Source organism: Sus scrofa, chromosome 7, assembly GCF_054392235.1.
Source record: "Sus scrofa isolate SSC_HxYL_T2T_F1_AM1 chromosome 7, Sscrofa_HxYL_maternal_Yorkshire_Landrace_v2.0, whole genome shotgun sequence".
In the NCBI taxonomy this organism is placed as follows: Eukaryota; Metazoa; Chordata; class Mammalia; order Artiodactyla; family Suidae; genus Sus; species Sus scrofa.
In genome coordinates, this window is record NC_139389.1 from 39,784,145 (window position 1) to 39,803,769 (window position 19,625).

General features: G+C 50.5%; 1 protein-coding gene across 7 annotated transcripts in view; it reads left to right on the plus strand.

The window, feature by feature from the left end:
* Positions 1–6,019: 6,019 nt before the first annotated feature.
* Positions 6,020–19,625, plus strand: part of PPARD (peroxisome proliferator activated receptor delta) — a 72,584-nt gene continuing 58,978 nt past the window's right edge. For 3 of the 7 annotated variants that reach the window (XM_084966733.1, XM_084966732.1, XM_005665910.4), the window contains exons 1-2: positions 6,061–6,149; positions 9,744–9,827. The gene's annotated coding sequence lies outside the window, so the exon portion shown is untranslated. 7 annotated transcript variants of the gene reach the window in all.

Consider the following 19,625-nt stretch of genomic DNA (forward strand, 5'->3'; position numbering starts at 1 on the left):
CTCTGCCAGGTACCCGACTGGGTGACTTTGGTCAAGCTTCTTCATCTCTCTGTGCTTCAGTGCCCATGTTGGTAAAATAGGGATAATAATGGTACCCACCTGATAGTGTTGTTATGAAGGGTAAGTGCTTGGCCGGTAAGCAAGCACAGTTATTGCTATCACCCCAAAGTGTTTATTGAGAGTTTGTTCTATGCCCTGCACTTTCCCAGGTTATTTAATTCTTGTGGCATCGCCAAGAGGTGGATATCATTCTTCTTATTTTACATGTGGGGAAATTGAGACTCAGAGAAGTCCGGTAATTGCCCAAAGCCTTTCACACTTGCTTCTATTCCTATGTTGTCTGACTCGCCTTGTTATCTAAACAGAGATCTGGGAATCTAGGATGACTTGCTCACTCCCTCTCATCCCCTTCATGCAAAACCCATCATTAGATCCAGTAGATTTTCATTCCTTCCGCACCCTCATCTATCCCTCCATCTCTGTCCCCATGGCTATTGCCATGGTGACAGCCTTTGTATCCTCCACCTGTATGCTCACCTTTGACTCCTTTTCCATCTCGCCCCACATCTAATCAATCTCCAAATTGGATTTCCTTGATCACTCTCAAATCCACCCCTTGGGGCCTTGTCACATGAGCACTGCTCACTCAGGTTCATTACCGATAAACCATGACTGGAATGCCTTAACATCTTTTTTTTTTTTTTTTTTTTTTTTGGAGTTCCCCTTGTGGCACAGTGGAAATGAATCTGACTAGGAACCAGGAGGTTGCAGGTTTGATCCCTGGCCTTGCTCAGTGGGTTAAGGATCCCACGTTGCTGTGGCTGTAGTGTAGGCCAGCAGCTGCAGCTCCAATTTGACCCCTAGAATGGGAACTTCCATGTGCTACAGGACAGCCCTAAAAAGCCCCCCACAGAAACCTATTCAGGCAGCTGTGGGGAGAAGGGTTACCAAAGAGACATGGTTACTGCTCTAGTCCAGCTAGGAGATGACTAGAGCCAGCGTAAGGCGGTGCTCATGTGATAAGGCCCCAAGGGGTGGATTTGAGAGTGATCAAGGAAATCCAATGTGGAGATTGATTAGATGTGGGGCAAGATAGCAAAGGAGTCAAAAGTGAGCATACAGGTGGAGGATACAAAGGCCTTTGCCATGGCAATGGTGTAGGTTGCAAACGTGGCTTGGATCTGGCGTTGCTGTGGTTCTGGTGTAGGCTGGCAGCAACAGCTCCAATTAGACCCCTAGCCTGGAAACCTCCATATGCCGCAGGTGCAGCCCTAAAAAACAAAAGACAAAAAACCGAAAAGAAAAAAAAATTTTTTTAATCTTTTTTTTCTCATGTATTTTCTGGCTTTTGTTGTAGGGTGTTCTCAGGTGAGATTAACGTTTTTTTTTTTTTCCTTTTTAGGGCCACACCTGAAACATATAGACATTCCCAGGCTAGGGGTCTAATTGGAGCCACATCTGTGACCTATACCACAGCTCATGGCAATGCCGGATCCTTAACCCACTGAGCGAGGCCAGGGATCGAACCTACAACCTCATGGTTCCTAGTCGGATTTATTTCCTCTGCACCACAGTGGGAACTCCCAAACATCATTTTTTAAATTGAAGAATGGTTAATAGTTAATATACAATGTTGTGTTAGTTTCAGGTGTACAGCAAAGTGATTTAGTTATATATATATATCCCTTTCCAGATTCTTTTCCACTATAGGTTATTATAACATATTAAATATAGTTTCCTGTGCTACACAGCAAGTCTTGCTGTTTATCTATTTGTTTATGGTTTTTTTTTTTTTTTTTTGACTTTTTGCCTTTTCTGGGGCTGCTTCCGCAGCATATGGAGGTTTCCAGGCTAGGGGTCTAATCAGAGCTGTAACCACCAGCCTACGCCAAAGCCACAGCAACGCGGGATCCGAGCCACATTTGTGACCTACACCACAGCTCAGGGCAACGCCAGATCCTTAACCCACTGAGCGAGGCCAGGAACCGAACCCACGACCTCATGGTTCCTAGTCGGATTCTTTAACCACTGCACCACGACGGGAACTCCTGTTTATGTATTTTTTAAGACCGCTGATGGTAAGCATCAAATCACTATGGGATATGAGTCTTATTCAATATATTTAAAAGGGTAATATAGTAGTTTAATATTAAGATGTAAATGTTTATAAAATAGAAATTATATCCATCCTCTTCAACTATTACGTTTTAAACTAATGAAGAGGAATATTAGATATCACCTTAAAAATGTACATATTCTTTTAGGGCTAGAGGGGCAAAATTTTTGAAGATTGTACTAACTGTGAAGGACCCCTGGCTAGAAAGGCAGAATGAAGCCTGATTAGAGACATTGTTAGAAGGCAGGTGGTGTTTAGGCCAATCCCTAAGCCTCAGTTTCCCCATCTGTAAATGGGGTCCATCCCAGGATTTTGAACAGTCTACAGTGGGACACAGGAGGTGTGAGATAGTGAATCCAAACCCACATTGGGACTGGCATGAGAAGCTATCAGTCCTAAGGGACATTAATAGAGGGCAGGAGAAGATATTATGTAATCATTTAAATCCAGGGTTAGAAAAGGACTCCTTTGTCCTTACCAGCATCCTGGACTAAGGAAAGGATGGCCAATCTCTGCTGCCCTCAGAGACACCCATAAACTCTGGGGGCCAGCAGAAAGTGCAGCCACTGGCCCCAGGTGACCCCCCTATGGGTTTGGGAGGTGGGGCAACTGGCCGGAATGTAAGAGGCCTGTTGCAAACAGTTGCCAGGATATACCAGCCTCTTCCTAAAGCCCAATGCCTGCCAAGGCCAAAGAGGTGCCAGCTGAAATTTGCCTCTCTGGCCTTTGCCATGGGTGAGATGAGGGAGGAAGGGAAGTCGGAAGCCAATTTCAAGAGGTTACAGAGGCTTCCACCTGCTGGCTGGCTCTCGCAATGGCTGTGGATGAGATGGAACTTAATGCAGAGCAGATCTGTTCCATGCTGTAAGTTATCTTTCAGTTACATTGTAATTGGGCATCGAGCAGGTTTTGGTAGCTGAGTTCTCTGGCTGGTCTAGAAGGGGTGCAGGGGCTTGGCAGGGACAAAATTTTGCCCTTATGAGCTGTGCCTGTGGGCAAAGCTAGTCAAAATGAAGATTTGGGAAAGCTGTAGCAGCCTGTTTTTGACTCAAATAACAGAAGCCGATTTAAGTAAAAAAGAAGGATAGATAGATAGCTCTTCTTTTTTTTTTGGGGGGGTCTTTTGAGGGCCGCTCCCACGGCATGTGGAGGTTCCCAGGCTAGGGGTCTAATCAGAGCTGTAGCCACTGGCCTACGCCAGAGACACAGCAATGCAGGATCCGAGCCATGTCTTCGACCTACACCACAGCTCATGGCAATGCCGGATCCTTAACCCACTGAGCAAGGCCAGGGATCAAACTTGCAACCTCATGGTTCCTAGTCGGATTCATTAACCACCGCATCACGACGGGAACTCCAGATAGATAGCTCTTTTTAACATGAAAATGAAATGAGGTTAAAAAATGCATTAATGGGAGTTCCCGTCGTGGCGCAGTGGTTAACGAATCCAACTAGGAACCATGTGGTTTCGGGTTCGGTCCCTGCCCTTGCTCAGTGGGTTAACGATCCGGCGTTGCGGTGAGCTGTGGTGTAGGTTGCAGACGCGGCTCGGATCCTGCGTTGCTGTGGCTCTGGTGTAGGCCGGTGGCCACGGCTCCGATTGGACCCCTAGCCTGGGAACCTCCATATGCCTCGGGAGCGGCCCAAGAAATAGCAAAAAGACCAAAAAAAAAAAAAAATGCATTAATGCATTTAATGGTGCTCCTAGAATTTCTTGAAGGGAAGTAACTGTCTTTATTAGGGGAAATAAGACTTTAGAGGAAGAAAGTGAGATCTTCAGGGCATGAGTGTTGACAGGAACCCTAGCGATGAAGATAGATGAACATATATGGTTAGGGAGTTCTCTCTGTGGTACAAAAGGATTGGTGGCATCTCTGCAGTGCCAGGATGCAGGTTCAATATCCAGCCCAGCACAGTGGGTTAAAAGGATCCAGTGTTGGAGTTCCCATCATGGCTCAGCAGTAACCTGACTACTATCCACAAGGACACAGGTTTGATCCCTGGCCTTGCTCAGTGGGTTAAGGATCTGGTGTTGCCAGCTCCGATTCGACTCCTTGCCTGGGAATTTCCATTAGCCATGGGTACAGCCCTAAAAAGCAAAAAAAAAAAAAAAAAAAAAAAAAAAATCCAGTGTTGTCATAGCTGCATGTAGGTTGCAGCTGTGGCTTGGATCTAATCCCTGACCTGGGAACTCCATATGCCTCAGGGCAGCCAAAGAGGAAAAAAAAAAAAAAAAAAAGATAAATGGTTAGAATGCCTCTTCCTGAATGGGAAGCTGGAAGAATTTGGGTTTTTTTTCTCCAGAGAGGATGGGATAGAGGAGAGAAGGATGGGGCAGGGAGAAGAGGTAATAATTTGGGAAAAGGCCAGGCCCTAAGGGGTAAAGAGCCAGTCATAAAACCTCAAAGGAGGGTACAGAAAGAACTTTAAAAGAATGTCAGGAGTGTGAGTTTAAACTGTTTGCAGGAGTTCCCTTCATGGCTCAGCGGTTAACAAGCCCGACTAGGATCCAAGAGGATGCAGGTTCAATCCCTGGCCTTGTTCAGTGGGTTAAGGATCCGGCATTGCTGTGGCGCAGGCCAGCAGCTGTAGCTCTGATTTGACCCCTCACCTAAGAACTTCCATATGCCGCAGGTGTGGCCCTAAAAAACAAAAAACAAACAAATAAAAATAAACTTTGCAGTGCATCATATGACTATGCCCCAGGGCTGGGGGCATCCTAAACTCTCTACCCATGAATGTTTTGTGTGGGAAGAGGTGTGGGCAGTTCTCGGGAAGGGCTAAGTTTCATTTGGACATTTCTGAACCGTGTGACTGCAACAGCCTGGCAGAAGCTGGAGCCCCGGAGACAGAGAGATTTAGAATTGAAAGCTGCCAGAAATTTGCAGAAATCTTAGGGAAGGCTTTGGCTTCTACAAACCATTACTTCAATATCAAAGGCAAGGAGGTTAACATCTGAATGACAAAAGTAGTGTACATTCATTTCAAAAAGTAGAGAAGAAAAAAAAGAAGCAGGCATTCCTTTGCGGAGCGGTGGGTTAGGGATCCGGTGTTGTCACTGCAGCAGCCTGGGTCACTTGCTGTGGATTGGGTTCCATCCCTGGCCGGGTTGCATGCTGCAGGTGCAACCAAAAAAACCCTTCCCCAAAACCAAACCAAAACAAAAGACCATCGTTAAGAAGCAAGAATAGCGAGTCTCCCTTGTGGCTAAGTGGAAACGAACACGACTAGTATCCAGGAGGATGTGAGTTTGATCCCGGCATCTCCGATTTGATCCACAGCCTGGGAACTTCGCATGCTGTACCTGCCACCCCACCCCGCCAAATCGAGGACATAATTTTCTACAACAGTATGGAGGATGTTCCCCATTTAGGCGAGCAAGCATATTAAATAAATAGGAAGACAGGTAAGAAGTCCAGAACCATACATTTCTAGTTGCAGAAGCCTCATGAGGGAGCGAAGCCCTTTTGTGAAAATTATAGGCAGCACAGTTTCCTCCAGGAGAATCTGGATACCCAATTTGGATATCCAGGTTCTAGCCTCAGCATTGCTTCTCACTGCAAGTCACGTAGCTTCTCTGGGATTGTTTCTTCACTGGAAGGATGAGGAGATGGTACGAGATAATCTCTAAATTCCCTTCCAGCTTTAAATTCCCTTTTGTGATATTTGCCACACCTGTTTTACTAGCCTTGGCGCTTCCTCCCCGGCTCCTCCCCCAGCAGCCGCGCCACTGGCTCGCACCAGAGGGCGCTCTAAGCGGACCCAGGGCAGCGTGCGGTGGGCGGAGTGGTGATTCAGGGGAGTCTCCAGAAGCTCGGTAATTGGCCGCGGTCCGGACGGAAGGGGGCGTGGGGAAAGGGGAGGGGACGAGCTGCGCGATGACGTCGACTGGCGGGGGCGGGGCTGGACCGCGCAGCGTGTGACGCCACGGCCGCCGCGGAGCTGGGATTAATGGGAAAAGTTTTGGCAGGGGCCGGAGGACCCTGCGGAGCCTGCCGGACGGTGGCGGTGGCGCGGGGGGCAGCCAAGTCAGGTCAGTCTGGATCCGGGGAAGTGGATAGGCAAGCAGCGGAGGGAAGCAGCAGGCCTGAGCTGAGGCGGGCAACGGGGCTGGAGCGCAAGGCCCGGCGGGCTGTGGGGTAGGGGAGCCGCAGGGGTCCTTGGACCCAGCTACAGCTGCTTCCTGTTGCCTCCGGCCCCCCGCCGGTCCACGGTCGTTAGTTGCTCTGCAGGCGCCCCGCTCTGCTGACCCGGTGCCCCCAGGCTTTGGACGCCCATCCCTGTTTAAGCCTGAACCGCGGGCCTCCCCCCAGTCCTCCCCCCCGCACCCCGCACTCTGTGTCCCCTCTTTGGGCCTCTTACTCCGTCTCCTCCCACTTCTGTGTTCTGAGAGCTGGGTCTCAGGTTGGAGGTCCTCTCCCACTCCCCACCCTTGCCTCCAGGCTCTTCCTTCATCCCTTACCTGGTACCCAAATCAGTCGCCCTCTCTACCCAGGGTGTCCTCGGAGATCATCTCTGACCCCTCGTTATCCTGCCTTTGTCGTCCCATCCTTGCTCTCTCAGTCTGCTCTCTTTTCCCATCCTTATCCTTTCCTTACCTGGTGTTAAGCTCCCCGTCGTCTTCTTCGCGGTATTAGGCTTTTTCAGCCGGTGTCTGCAATCCCAGTCAACCTACGCCCCTCCTACCCAGGTTGCCCCCAGAGGCCCTGTTTTTGCTTCATTCTCTGATTTCCTTCCAGTTAGCCCTGTCCCCTGCATTCCTGACACCCGTCTCCCTTCCCTCCCAGTTCTTTGCCTCTGCTTCTGGGAGAAGCATTAGTTCCAAATACAACTTTGCTTTCCTTTGACCTGCAGTTGAGAGTCATGGTTTGGGGGCGGGGGTGTTCAGCCCGCGATTGAAGTAAGAGACTGAATGTCAGCGGTAAATAGCAGGTATGTCTGTGTGGGAGAATTTACTGGGGCGTTGCATCAAGGATCATGTCCAATTTGTAGACCATTCTTCTAATCTCAGCTCTAGTACTTCCCCTTTATGGGTCTGTTGACTTCCAGGAACCCTTGAGGAGAGACTGGCCGCTGAATTGGACCTGTGCCAGGGGTAGCTGGAGGCCTTATCCAACCCTTTTCCCCTTCCAGGAAGCAGGGCTTTGTGGCTTTACACTCTGGATGTACTGTATACATTTAAGTCATGATACCCCAGCCTGTCTCTGCCCTCACTCCCACCCTCCACCCTGTACCCCATCCCAAGAGCTAAAAGAAGTCTCCAGAAGCTATGCCCCAGAGAATGCCTGTGGTCTTCAACCTTTTTCCTCTGTACTGGCTCCAGAACATTTTTTTTTTTTTTTTTTCCTGTTTGAGTTTTGAAATAGATTGCCAGCCTGATGGCCCTGGGGCTGGCAGCTATTTGTCCCTTTTATTGTTGGTGGTTCAGACTACCTGCTGACTTTTCCTTCTTGCCCATCTCTTACCCACTGAATGTGTCGGGGCTTCTAATGTCAGTCCCTGAGCAGGTGCTCTTGAAGGTTCTCCTCCCTCCGTTTTTCCTTGGGAGCTTGATAGCCTGTCACTCCAAGCAGGAGACTGCCACTAAAGTTGTGTTCCCTTTGCCCAGGCGTAGCATAGGGTGTCAGGTCAATATCTGTCTGGGCAGGTTGTGGGGCTGCATTAGTTGGACATGTCAGGAATTTGAGTTGCCTCCAGTCACAGAGATGGTCCTCTCTGGGGCTAGAAAAACCCACCACCTTCGTGGTGCATCTGGATGTTTAACCTTCTTGGGGGGCCGAAAGCTTGAACTCCTTTATTTGATGTTGGTCCCCTGGAGAGATCTTCAGGAAATAACGTGTGCTCTGTTTCTGCCCAGTCCTGATCTTGGAGGATTCGGAAAGCATGACCCACTCTCACGTTTGCAAGTGAAGGCCGGTTGTTTCCCCGGCTCTGGGTTTCTAGGTCTCCTCTTTTGAGGATCATGCTCTGTGTCTTTGAGCCAGAACTGGACTCAGAATTGGCAGCCTTCAGGAGCTGTGGTCGAGAGCCAACTGAACTGGCCAGGCCAGACTTGAAAGTTTTGGAATCCTCTTGTGTGCAGACCCTTTTCTGTGAAAGGAAGGGGCTCGTGGATGGCTGAGCCAGCCCCCTCTGCACTGACCCTTGGGGTCCTCTGCTCAGCAGCACTTGGGGGGGGGGGATTTGGGCAGAATGGACCAAAAGGGTTCCCCCGTTCCAATGGAAAACATCCCTCTGGGGCTTTAATGAGTCATTCTGATGAAGTCGGGCTTGTGTGTTTGGTGGTAATGTTGTCCAGCCTTTGGCTCCTCGGGACTTTACTTACCTGACTCTTTTGGGCAGTTTGCTGCTCTGTCTGGGACCCCTGGGTAGAGCCCTCCCCCGAGGTGGCAGGTGAGAAGGGCTTGAGAGGCAGTCAGGCCTGGTCCTTGGGGAGCAGCTTGGGCACCAGCAGCCCTGGCTGGATAGCTTCTTGCAGTTTGTCCACCTGGTCGTCACCTGTGTGGGTCGTCGTCATTATCGATTACCATTCGGTGACCTGTGCAGAGCTGGCTGGGGTCAGCCTGCCTCTCTTTTTCAAAGGTGTGAACAGACAGACCCCCGACCTAACCTTGTAGGTGGTGTAGCCCGTCACCTCCTTAGTTTAATGAACTGCTCTTTTGTTTGGCTGCCTTTCTCCTTGCCTCTCCACCACTGCTTTCCTCCTCCTTTGCTGTGAGATAGATCACCCCATGGGGGAAGAATTGCCCTCACTCAGCCTGCCAGCCCTACCTGTGGTTCCTCAGACCCCGTCCCCCAGGGCCTGGGGCGAGGACGGCCCCTGTTGGATGCTGGCCTGGGAAGCTAGTAAGCCTCTTTGGATAGAATGCAGCTGTCCTGGCTGTTGTGCAAGCTGTCCTCAGGGCCTGCGACTCCTGGCACGTCCTGGGGTGGGGCGGCCTCTCAGGAGGGGCTGGACCTGTTGCTTGGAAAGGCTTCAACTCCGTTCTGTCACCAAGACTCACCTCCTAGCTGTGACCTGCGGGCTGGGAAGCTAAACTCTGGGGCCCTCTTTCTGTGCCTTTGGGTCCCGAGAAAGGAGCCCCTGGAGCAGTGGCATGCTGCCCTGTCAGGAGAGCTGCACTTGCTTGGGCCTGGCAGGGAGGAAGCGGCCTCTGGCATCAGGTTTCGGATATGTGGATCTTCTTCCTGGCATGTGATTCTTGGCCTTCTGAGCTCAGAGGCTGGTGACTGGGGTGTGACTTCAGTTCTGTCTCCACCGGGCTTTGGTCAAGGAATCAAGCATGAATCAGGGCGTCTCCATTTATGAGCTGCCACGCCTGGGGCTTGTTGGGCCCCAGCTTCTTCCTCACCTCGCCAGCTCCTTCCGCCCCACCCCAGTAGGATCAGCAAAGGCAGTGTCTGCTTACTTGGAAGTGAGCAGACTACTTCCAGGATTGAGAAAAATCTGCTGACTCAGGCTCAGAATCACAGCATCTTGGGGGGCGGGGGGTGAGGGACAGAGGAGGAGCCAGCTGCCTTAGGAGCCCTCTTGGAACCCTCATGTTTAATGACAGCATATCAGAGCTGCTTTTCTGACCCCTAGCACCTCTCAGCTAAAGCTGTTGGGTTTCTTTCTATCCTGCAGCGTCGTGTGGTGTTTTGGGTATGCACATGGTACTCACACAGTGGCTGCTGTTCACCGACAGATGAGGACAGATGCACCAAAGAGGTAATCCTGCCCAGGGCCTCTGACAACTGGCAGACCCATCCCAGGTTTAGGATTCTTGCCTAGAAGATAAAATAATTTCACTAGGGCTGAGTCCCAGATCCCAGGGGCCTATCTTAGCACTTGTACTCAACACTCGCACAGAGTGGGCACTTCTTAAATAATTATTGAGTGTCTGTGGCCTACGTGATTTGGGGGAGTGGCGCTGAGATTTTCACCTTTACTGGTTTTTACTGAAACAAACTCCTCAAGGGTGGGGACTTATTTTGTTTCCTGTCGTGTTGTTTCCCGTTGTGTATAGGGCAGTACCTGGCACAGAGGAGATGCTCAATAAATACTTGTTGAGTAAATACATGTACAGACTTCCTTCTCCGCCTGTGTGAGTGCCAGGCCACAAAGATGGTGTCCATCATCTCATTTATGCAACAAAGATTTCTGAGCGCCTGCTGTAGGCCAGGTACATTCCTAAGCACTTAGAAAAGGATGATAGTAAAAAATCAGATTCTGCCCATCTCGTGGGTCGGTGGTTTGCTGACACATATGAACGAGAGCTGGGCATGAACATGGCGCTGTTCCTCCGTCTCCGCTGAGGTAGCGGGTCCTCACCAGAGTCACAACAGTGCTCGCGGTTCCATTGCTGTTTCCCGGTTTGTTCTCAGACACCTGGCAGGTTTTATAGACTCTCAGGACGGGAGCTCAGGGGAATTGGACGTTCATTGTCCCAACTGTCTGGGAAGCCAGGCTGTGGGCCAGGGTGGGGGAAACAGGGGGCTCCTGTCTGGTTTGTTTTAATCTCTCAAGTTCAGTGGTTCCAGTAGCTGTTTACGAGCTTCACTTCCCTTTCTCCGCCTTAAACACCCTGAGGGTTTTCCTGTTGCCAAACAGGGTGCTGAGCCCCTGTGTCTGTCTGCCTGTGGGGGTCGGGCTGTTTGTGGGTCTTGCAGGAAGACCTCGGGCAGAGGCCCCTCCTGTTCCCCAGGCCATCCCAAGTCCTTCCTCTGAAGGCCATGTGAGGGGAAGAAGCAGGTTTGGGAGGCTGGAGGTTCCCCGAGAGGAGAGGAGATGCACAGTTCCCCTAAGCAGGGAGAGCTGCTGGGTTGACCTGACGTGCTTTGTCGCTTGTTTCACTGCAGCTAGCCATGAACGGTGGCAGCTGTTGTCCGTGTCAGGGGTCAGCCGTCTAGGGCACCCCTTGGTTTCGAGCTCCCAGTCCCAGCTAGAAGTTTTCTTTGGTAGTTTCCACTGGCAAAGGTGAGCCTATAACTTCGTCAGCTTTTTTTTTTTTTTTTTTTTTTTTTAATCTCAAAAACTGGTGTTGTCACCTTAGTCTTTCCCATCTGAGGCACTTCATTGGGCCAGGTACTGTGACAGATGGTTCCACATGTGGTCCTTGCCTGTCCCTGTGGCCCAAGTGAATGGAACCTAGTTGGTGAGAGAAGACACACACAAAAAAAAGCTTTCTTAAATATTAGTGAGTCAGTGGGTCCTAAAAACATGGTGCTGACCAAGGATATTCATTCGGAGGAGCAGGTCATCACTGAGGATTGGCTTTGTCCCCGAAGAAGCTGAGTGTCTGATTGGGCCTTGAAAGAAAACTGGTTTATTTTGAAGTCAACTTTAGAATACGGTAAAGTGATTCTCAAACTTTTTTTTTTTTTTGTCTTTTTGCCGTTTCTTGGGCCGCTCCCGTGGCATATGGAGGTTCCCAGGCTAGGGGTCCAATCGGAGCTGTAGCTGCCAGCCTACGCCAGAGCCACAGCAACACCAGATCCAGGCCACATCTGTGACCTAACCACAGCTCACGGCAATGCCCGATCCTTAACCCACTGAGCAAGGCCAGGGATCGAACCCGCCACCTCATGGTTCCTAGTTGGATTCGTTAACCACTGAGTCACGATGGGAACTCCGATTCTCAAATTTTTTGACCTCAAGACCCCTTTACACTCTTAAAAATTGTCAAGGACCCCAAGAACCACCTTGGTTTACCATGTTAGAAGTTAAAACTGAGGCAGTTTTTAAAAATTACTAATTTATATATTCATTCACTATAATAATACTAAATCTGTTACATTTGTCATAAACGACATTTTTGATGAAAAATAGCTATTTTCCAAAATCAAAAAGTTGAGAGGAGTGACATCGCTTTACGTTTTTGCTAACGTTTGGTTTAGTAGAAGAGAGCTGGATTCTCATGACTGTCTCTGTTCAGTCTCTCAAAGTATGTTGTTTTACTTAAAGGACATGAAGGAAATGTGGCCTCACTCAGATGCATAATTGAGAAAGAGGGGGGTATTTTAATAGCTTTTACAGGTAATTGTGGATATTCTTCTTTGATACTCTACCCAGACTGAATAAGTGGAAGGTTCTTAAAGGTCGGTCGGATGTGGACTCTGACACCTTATCAACAAACTCTTCATTCTTGGTGACATTAAAATCCATTGGCCCATCTTGCACTTTGGCTGGATCTTTTGCTTTGGGAAATGCTGGTTCACTTAGTTATACAGATCTTAACACATTTCATTTTCAATATTAGTAAATCATATTAAGACCTCTGATCTCATCGAAAAAGCCCTCAAGCATTGGGAAGCTGGGAAGCTCACCAGAGTGGGTACACGTTTTCCATAATTTGAATTTTCTTTCAAAAGCTTGCTTTTTATCTTTGGTAACATGCTGTCAGGTTTTCTTCTTCATAACGGCACTCTTTCTTCATTCATTTTCAAGAAAAAGTCTGTCGAAAACCCAAGTCTAAATAATTATAATTTGTCTGTTATTCTTTCCTTTCAAGTAAAAATGATGTTTCATGAGAAAAGTGGCTGTTTAGCTTACAACTGAAACACTGGCACAATTGCTTTTTCTTGAAGCAGTCATGTAGCTTCTATTTTGTTATGTAGAATATTTAAAAGGATTTAAAAGACAAAAAGTTATCAAGGGTCGTGATTTAATACAGTTTTTTTTTTTTTCATCATTTTGTCTTTCTCAGGCCACACCCGCAGCACATGGAGGTTCCCAGGCTAGGGGTCTAATTGGAGCTGTTGCTGCCGGCCTACCCACTGAGCGAGGCCAGGGATTGAACCCGAAACCTCATGGTTCCTAGTTGGATTCACCTCCGACACGCCATGACGGGAACTCCAAATACAGTTAGTTTTTAATTGGCTTATCTAGGACAGTCTTAAGTGAAATTGGTATTTGATTGTCTGTCACGGTTCTGCAGGATGACTGGGCGCAGTGGGGCTGCTCTTTCCTGGGGTCTCAGTTTGCTGCAGGCAGGTGGAGGCCAGGCAGGAGTCATCCGAGGGCTGGGCTGGGCGTCCACACTGGCCCACTCATGCGGCTGCGCTCCGTGATGGCTGTTGACTGGTGTGCCTGCGTGTGGCCTGTCCCTGTGCCTTGTGCCTCTCACGGCATGGCAGCTGTTCTGAGCAGACATACCCCCCAGAGCGAGTGTGTGAGAGATCCAGGCGTAAACAGCAAAGTTTCTGATGATCTAGCTGGGGAAGTCACACGGTGTCACTTCCTCTGTGTTTTCTAGGTCACAGGACCAGTCCAGATCCAGGGGGAGGACTTCAGAGGGTGTGAACACCGGGTCAGATGGTTCATTGGGAGGGAGAGAGGCCTCCTTGGAGACCAGCGAATACTTCTTTTTAGCATCTCTTATGTGAGGTAGCCTGTCCTTTATGTGGATACTTCCAGGACAAAGGTGCATTTTCTGACTATTTCCATTCCTGGAAACCACTGTTAGGAAATTCCTAGGTTTTTTTTTTTGCTTTTTTTTTTAGGGCCGCCCCTGCAGCACATGGTGGTTCCCAGTCCAGGGGTCCAGTCAGAGCCACAGCTGCCAGCCTACGCTACAGCCACAGCAATGCCAGATCCCTAACCCATTGAGCGAGGCCAAGGATCGAACCTGCAACCTCATGGTTCCTAGTCGGATTTGTTTCCGCTGCACCACAAAGGGAACTCTGGAAATTCCTAATTGATAGAGGCCATTGAAATGGCAGGTGAACCTCTGTTCTTTGGGCAGTAGGTAGCGATTGACAGTTTTAGAGCAAGGAGTGATTATGCTAATGCTGCAAAAAGGTGGATGAATGGGGAGAGAATGGAGGTGAAGAGGTTAGGTCAGAGATTACTGCAGTGGACTAAGTGTAAGGAAATTCTTCCTCATATAGAAACTGAGTTCCTCTGGTTGTTGTTAAAATGACTCCCCCCCCCTTTTTTTTTAAACGCCAGATCTGTTTAACGCCAGATCCTTAGCCCACTGAGCGAGGCCAGGGATCAAACCCACAACCTCATGGTTCCTAGTTGGATTTGTTTCTGCTGCGCCACAATGGGAACTCCTAAAATGATTGATTTCGAACTCTCAGCCACACAGATTAAGTACCCAGAGCATGGGTGGAGTCACACACACACACACACACACACACACACACACACACACACCCCCACTTAGGGATGCTGATACACCAGACATTACAAGGGCTTACAGATGTTAGAAGGCAGCTTTATTTAGTTTTTTCTTTTTCTTTTTTTGTCTTTTTAGGGCTGCACCGGAAGGTTATGGAGGTTCCCAGGCTAGGGGTCAGATCAGAGCTGTAGCCGCTGGCCTACACCACAGCCACAGCAATGAGGGATTCAGGCCGTGTCTGCGACCTACACCACAGCTCATGGCAACGCCAGATCCTTAACCTACCGAGCGAGGCTAGGGATTGAACCTGCATCCTCATGGATGCTAGTTGGGTTCATTAACCACTGAGCCACGACAGGAACTCCTAATTTAGGTTTTATTGTCAAGACATTAAAAAGTTAATCATGTTCCCAATGTGGCTCAGTGGGTTAATAACCCAACTAGTATCTGTGAGGATATGGGTTTGATCCCTAGCCTAGCTCAGTGGTTTAGGGATCCACTGTTGCCACAAACTGTGGTGTAGGTCACAGATGTGGCTCGGATCCTGTGTTGCTGTGGCTGTGGCATAGGCCAGCAGCTGCAGCTCTTATTCACCCTCTAGCCTGGGAACCTCTATATGCCACAGGTATGGCCCTAAAAAGACACACAAAAAAAAATGAACAAAAAACTTAATCATAATTTATCAGATAAAAAGCAGGAAAGATAAAGCTTCATGTTACACCACTGAGGAGTTCCCTTGTGGCACAGCCATTAAAGATCTGACTGGGATCATTGCTGTGGGGCGGGTTCAGTCCCTGATCCAGGAACTTCCACATGCCACGGGCATGGCCAGAAACAGACAAACAAAAATACCGTGTAACACCACTGACGGTGTTTCAGATACATTTCAGTTTCAGTATCACAGATGGTGAAGAAGTGCGAGAAGAGTGAGAAGAAAGGGGGACAAGGTAGAGAATGCTTCGTAGAGGGATAAAGAGGGGAAGAATGGGGTTGCAGGGGGGGAAACGGCAGAGAGTTTGGAGGAGGATGAGAAGGATGAGCCAGAGGAGCTGCTGCTCCGTCTGCGAGCAGAGGCCATGTGGGTTCCAGAGCGGGCAGGGAGCTGGCGCCTTCCTTGGTCCCTGGGGCCCTGGCTCCCCAGGCTTAGCCCTCCGGGCCCCTGCTTTGCCTCCGTCGATCTGTCTGTGAAGATGCCAGGGGAGCGTGTGGTGTTGGGCCTGGGCAGACGGGGCATGACTCCGAGCTCCCAGCCAGTGGGGTCATGACTTGATTAACGAGCTGGTTGGTGCTGGTCTGTCTGGGCCGGGTTCTGGGGTGACGAGTCCGGGAACATCCTTCCTGAGCTGGTTTCTGCCCTGACTCACGGGCGGTGGTGCCGGGATTTGGGAGGGGAGTCTTACCTGGTGTCAGGCGGGTCCCCGTGTTCTGCGTGGTGCTGTGCCCTTTTCAAGTCCCATCTCCCAAGCCTCGCCTCTCCCTGGCCTTGTCGTCATCTCAGTGACTCTCCTGAGATGGGTACCAAGTGATCCACAGCTGATGGTGTCACAGCTTTGAAGGAGGGCTCTCCGGAGGTGGATACTGAAGGGAGAGGCTCCCAGGTGTTATGGGACAGCGACCTCACGTTTACGTGCATTTCTGTGTTATTATACTAACAGTACCTAAACACCTAAAGATTTTCGTTGCTTTCATTGGTAATCTGCTATAACTTCGATCCTTATCCCTGCTTTTGGCACGTCCCTCATCCAGAATCATGACCTCAGAGGCAAGATTGGCTCCTGCTCCAGTGGAGGCACAGGCCAACTTGGCGCTCCCGGCCTGGGTGGCAGGAGCCAGGTAGGCCACCCTGCGGACACACCAGTCTGCAGACCCACTCTGCTCACAAACAGGCTGTCCTTGAACTTGCCAGGACCTGTGAAATGAGCAAGCCGGGTGCGCTTTTCCTCCGTTTCTCTCCATTGCCTCCCTCAGCCCTTGTTTGTGAGCCTCACATTACTTTCGTCCCCTCCTGTTGCATTTCCTCTCGCACAGGGCTCAGCCCCGTGCTGCAGGCATCTTGGGCTCGGTAACATGTGTGGGCTCTGTGTGTGTGATAGGGCACTGAGCACTGTGCCCGGCTTCTACCCGCCAGATGCCAATAGCATCCCCCCCCCGCCCCCAGTGAGAAAACCTAGGATGTCTCCAGACATTGCCACACGTCCTCTCTGGGGCAGAACCACCCCTGGTTAAGAACCACAGCTCTGTCATTTTCCAATAGATATTTCTAGCCATTTGGGTCCACTGGTGAACCAGTGTGTCAGTAAAACCAGTAAGATGAGCATGCAGTTCTCACAGTGGGAATTTATCTTCCTCAGTCACCACACTGGGCCCTGGAGGGCTTTGGGGAGGAGTGAAATCGTTCACATTGTTCTGAGAAGCCGCATGATGTGTGCACAGCAGAGGGCCCGTGGCCTAAGAGTAAAGCCGTCTCTGAGAGTGCTTGTGTCTCTCCTGCTTTGCTTCTCCAAGTCTTTTGGTGCCTGGGCAGAAGCCACCTGGCTGTAGCTCCCAGAGGTGCCATGGAGGGCAGCGTTGGTATCCTGCAGCACGTGGACTGTCACCTGGCCGTCCTGGTGTCAGACGTCAGCAGCTGATCTGACACTGGGGTCGCTGCAGCCCTTCTCCCCAGACCCCAGTGGTCTCTCAGAACCCTCCTCCCCAGGCAAGTCTCATGGGGGAAAGCTCACCTGCTGTTCTGGATGCTGAGCTCGTTCCTCTAGCCCAGACCATCTCTTCCCCTCCTGAAAACGCCTTTAGGACAGTCCTGAGATCCCGCTGGCTTCCCCCGTCGATCCTCAGCATGTGCGTCCCAAATGTATTCCTCTTCTTTTTATTTTTGGCTGCACCTGCAGCATGTGGGAACTCCTGGGCCAGAGATCAAACCCATGTCACAGCAGCCTCCTGAGCTGCTGCAGTGACAGTGCTGGAACCTTAACCCGCTGTGTCACAAGGGAACTCTGAGTGCATTCTGAGCAGTCCATTGGGAACTTGAGGTTGGAGAAGACAAAACTACCCTTCTCTTCTAAGGAGGCCCTCCAAGGGCCAGAAGGCTCAGTGGCATGAAAATAATCCCCTGCTCCCTAGCTAATGGCATGCAGCCACAGAAGAAGGAACCAGGGCCTTGCCAGGACTCCCAGTCCGGCTCTTCTCTCATGTCGACCAGGTCTGAACTGTGTTTCCTCCAAACTCTTGTAGCCCCGTCTTCTGTGCTGGTGGGTGGGTGATGGCCCCCAAAGATATCCAGGCCAGAGCCCCTGGGCTCTCCGGCTCCTGCCTTATATGGCAAAATGGACTTTGCCGATGTGATGAAGTTAAGGATCTTGAGGTGGGGATTCTCCTGGATTATCCTAGTAGGCGCTCGGTGTGATCACAGTATCCCTTGACGAGGAGGCAATGGGAGATGAGGCAGGAGAGAGGGCAGTGTGGTCCCTGCAGCAGGCTGCTACCCTGCTGGCTCTGCAGATGGAGGGAGAGGCCGCGGAAGGCAAGCTGCTCTGTAAGCTGGAAAAGGCGAGGAAACGCGCTCCCCCGGGCCCATAGGAGGACGTGCGGCCCAGCCAGCACCTTGATTTTCATCCAGTGAAACTAATTTTGGATCTTTGACCTTCAGAATTCTAAGAGAATAAATCTTTTGTTTTAAGCCAGGGAGTTTGTGGTAGTTTGTTACAGCAGCAACAGGAAACGACTACAGGGTTCATCCGCCTCCAAGCACAGGTGGTGGCGTAGCTGATCCTCGTTTTTATTTTAAGGCAGCCTTAGAGCATCCCTTTCATGGCAGTTGAAAGTCTAAGCCTGTCCTTCCTTTTTCCAGACTAATATTGGAGACAGTGCGTTCCCTGCGGGAACCTCTTAGGGGTTCTTGGGAGCAGAAGAGAAGGCCTCAGACGCCATCCGATCCTCGCTTTTGGAACTCCTCCCACACCTTCTCTCAGATCAGGAGTACTTGATGCTCCAGGTCCATCTTCCCACCACTCCCCTCCTTCCAGTCAGGCAGTGGTGTTTTCTGGGTGCCGCCTATGTGCCAGGTTCTCTTCTAGGCACTGGGGATGAAGGAGTGAGCAAAACAGATAAACACATTTCCTGCTCTCTTAATAATTGTGGGGAAAGGGGAAGGAGCCAGAATTAAGTAAATAGCATGTCCCATGGTGAGAAATGCTATATTGAAAAATGAAGTAGGAGTGGAAACAAATCCGACTAGAATCCGTGAGGATGTGAGTTCGATCCCTGGCCTCGCTCAGTGGGTCAGGGATCCAGTGTTGCCATAAGCTGTGGTGTGGGTCACAGATGTGGCCTGGATACCGCTGTTGCTGTGGTTGTGATGTAGGCCAGCAGCTGTAGCTCCGATTTGACCCCTGGCCTGGGAACTTCCATATGCTGTGGGTGCGGCCCTAAAAAAGCCAAAAAAAGAAAAATAATAAGTAGGAAGATGTCATGGCAGTTTCAAAGAGGGCTTAAGGTAGGCCTCGCTGAGAAGGTAATATTTGAGCTGAAAGAGGAAGGTGAGCCATGTGTGGGAAGAATCTGTCAGGCAGATAGAAAGCAAGTGCAAAGGCCCTGGGTCCGGCACGTGGCTGATGTGTTAGAGGAAGAGTCAGGGGTCAGGTGGCTGGGGGAGTGAGGGAGGAAGGGAGTAGAAGATGAGCTCAGAGACGAGATTAGGGGTCAGATGGCCCCTGACCCTGAAGTACTATACAATCTCCTCCCGTGGCCCGCCCGCCCTCCGTCCTCTCGCCGCCTCTCTGTCTTGGTGTCTCTGTTCCTCAGTTCTCCTCTGTAGGGTATTTGTCACATCATTCCTGTGGAATAGCAGTGGGTAAACACAGTCAGCTTAAAGTGTTAGAGGAGGGGGAAAAGCAGCCTTTTTCTGAATAGCAAAAGCAGTTCCACTGTCACTGTGGGCCTGGAGCTTTGCGCCTAGCAAGGCAGGTTGGCTCTTCTCAGCAGGTAGTTCTGGTGTGGTGTCTGGGGGTCCTCACTTCTTCCCTCACCCTCCTCCTCTGCCCCACGAGGCCTCCACAGCTGCCCACCTAAAATGCTTTCTTGGCAGCGTCCTGGTCTCCCTGCCCCTCGCTGCCAGGAGCTGCACCACGGCCTGCCTCCCCCATTGCTCCGCCAGGTGGCTGGGGCTGCAGGAGCAAGAGGACGGAGCACGTGAGCTGCCCCACGTCGCTGAGCCACACGGGTCCTCCCACTCGCCGGAGTGGCCGCTCCACACCTCAGGATGCTGCCTCCTCGAGGCTTTGCGATATTGCTTGGATTTCTAAGCATCAGGTTTCAAAGGTTCAAGGAAGCTCGATGGATAGTGACCCCATAGCAGTTCTGGTGCTCTGGCAACTTTCCAGAGGGACATTTTGTCAGCTTCGATG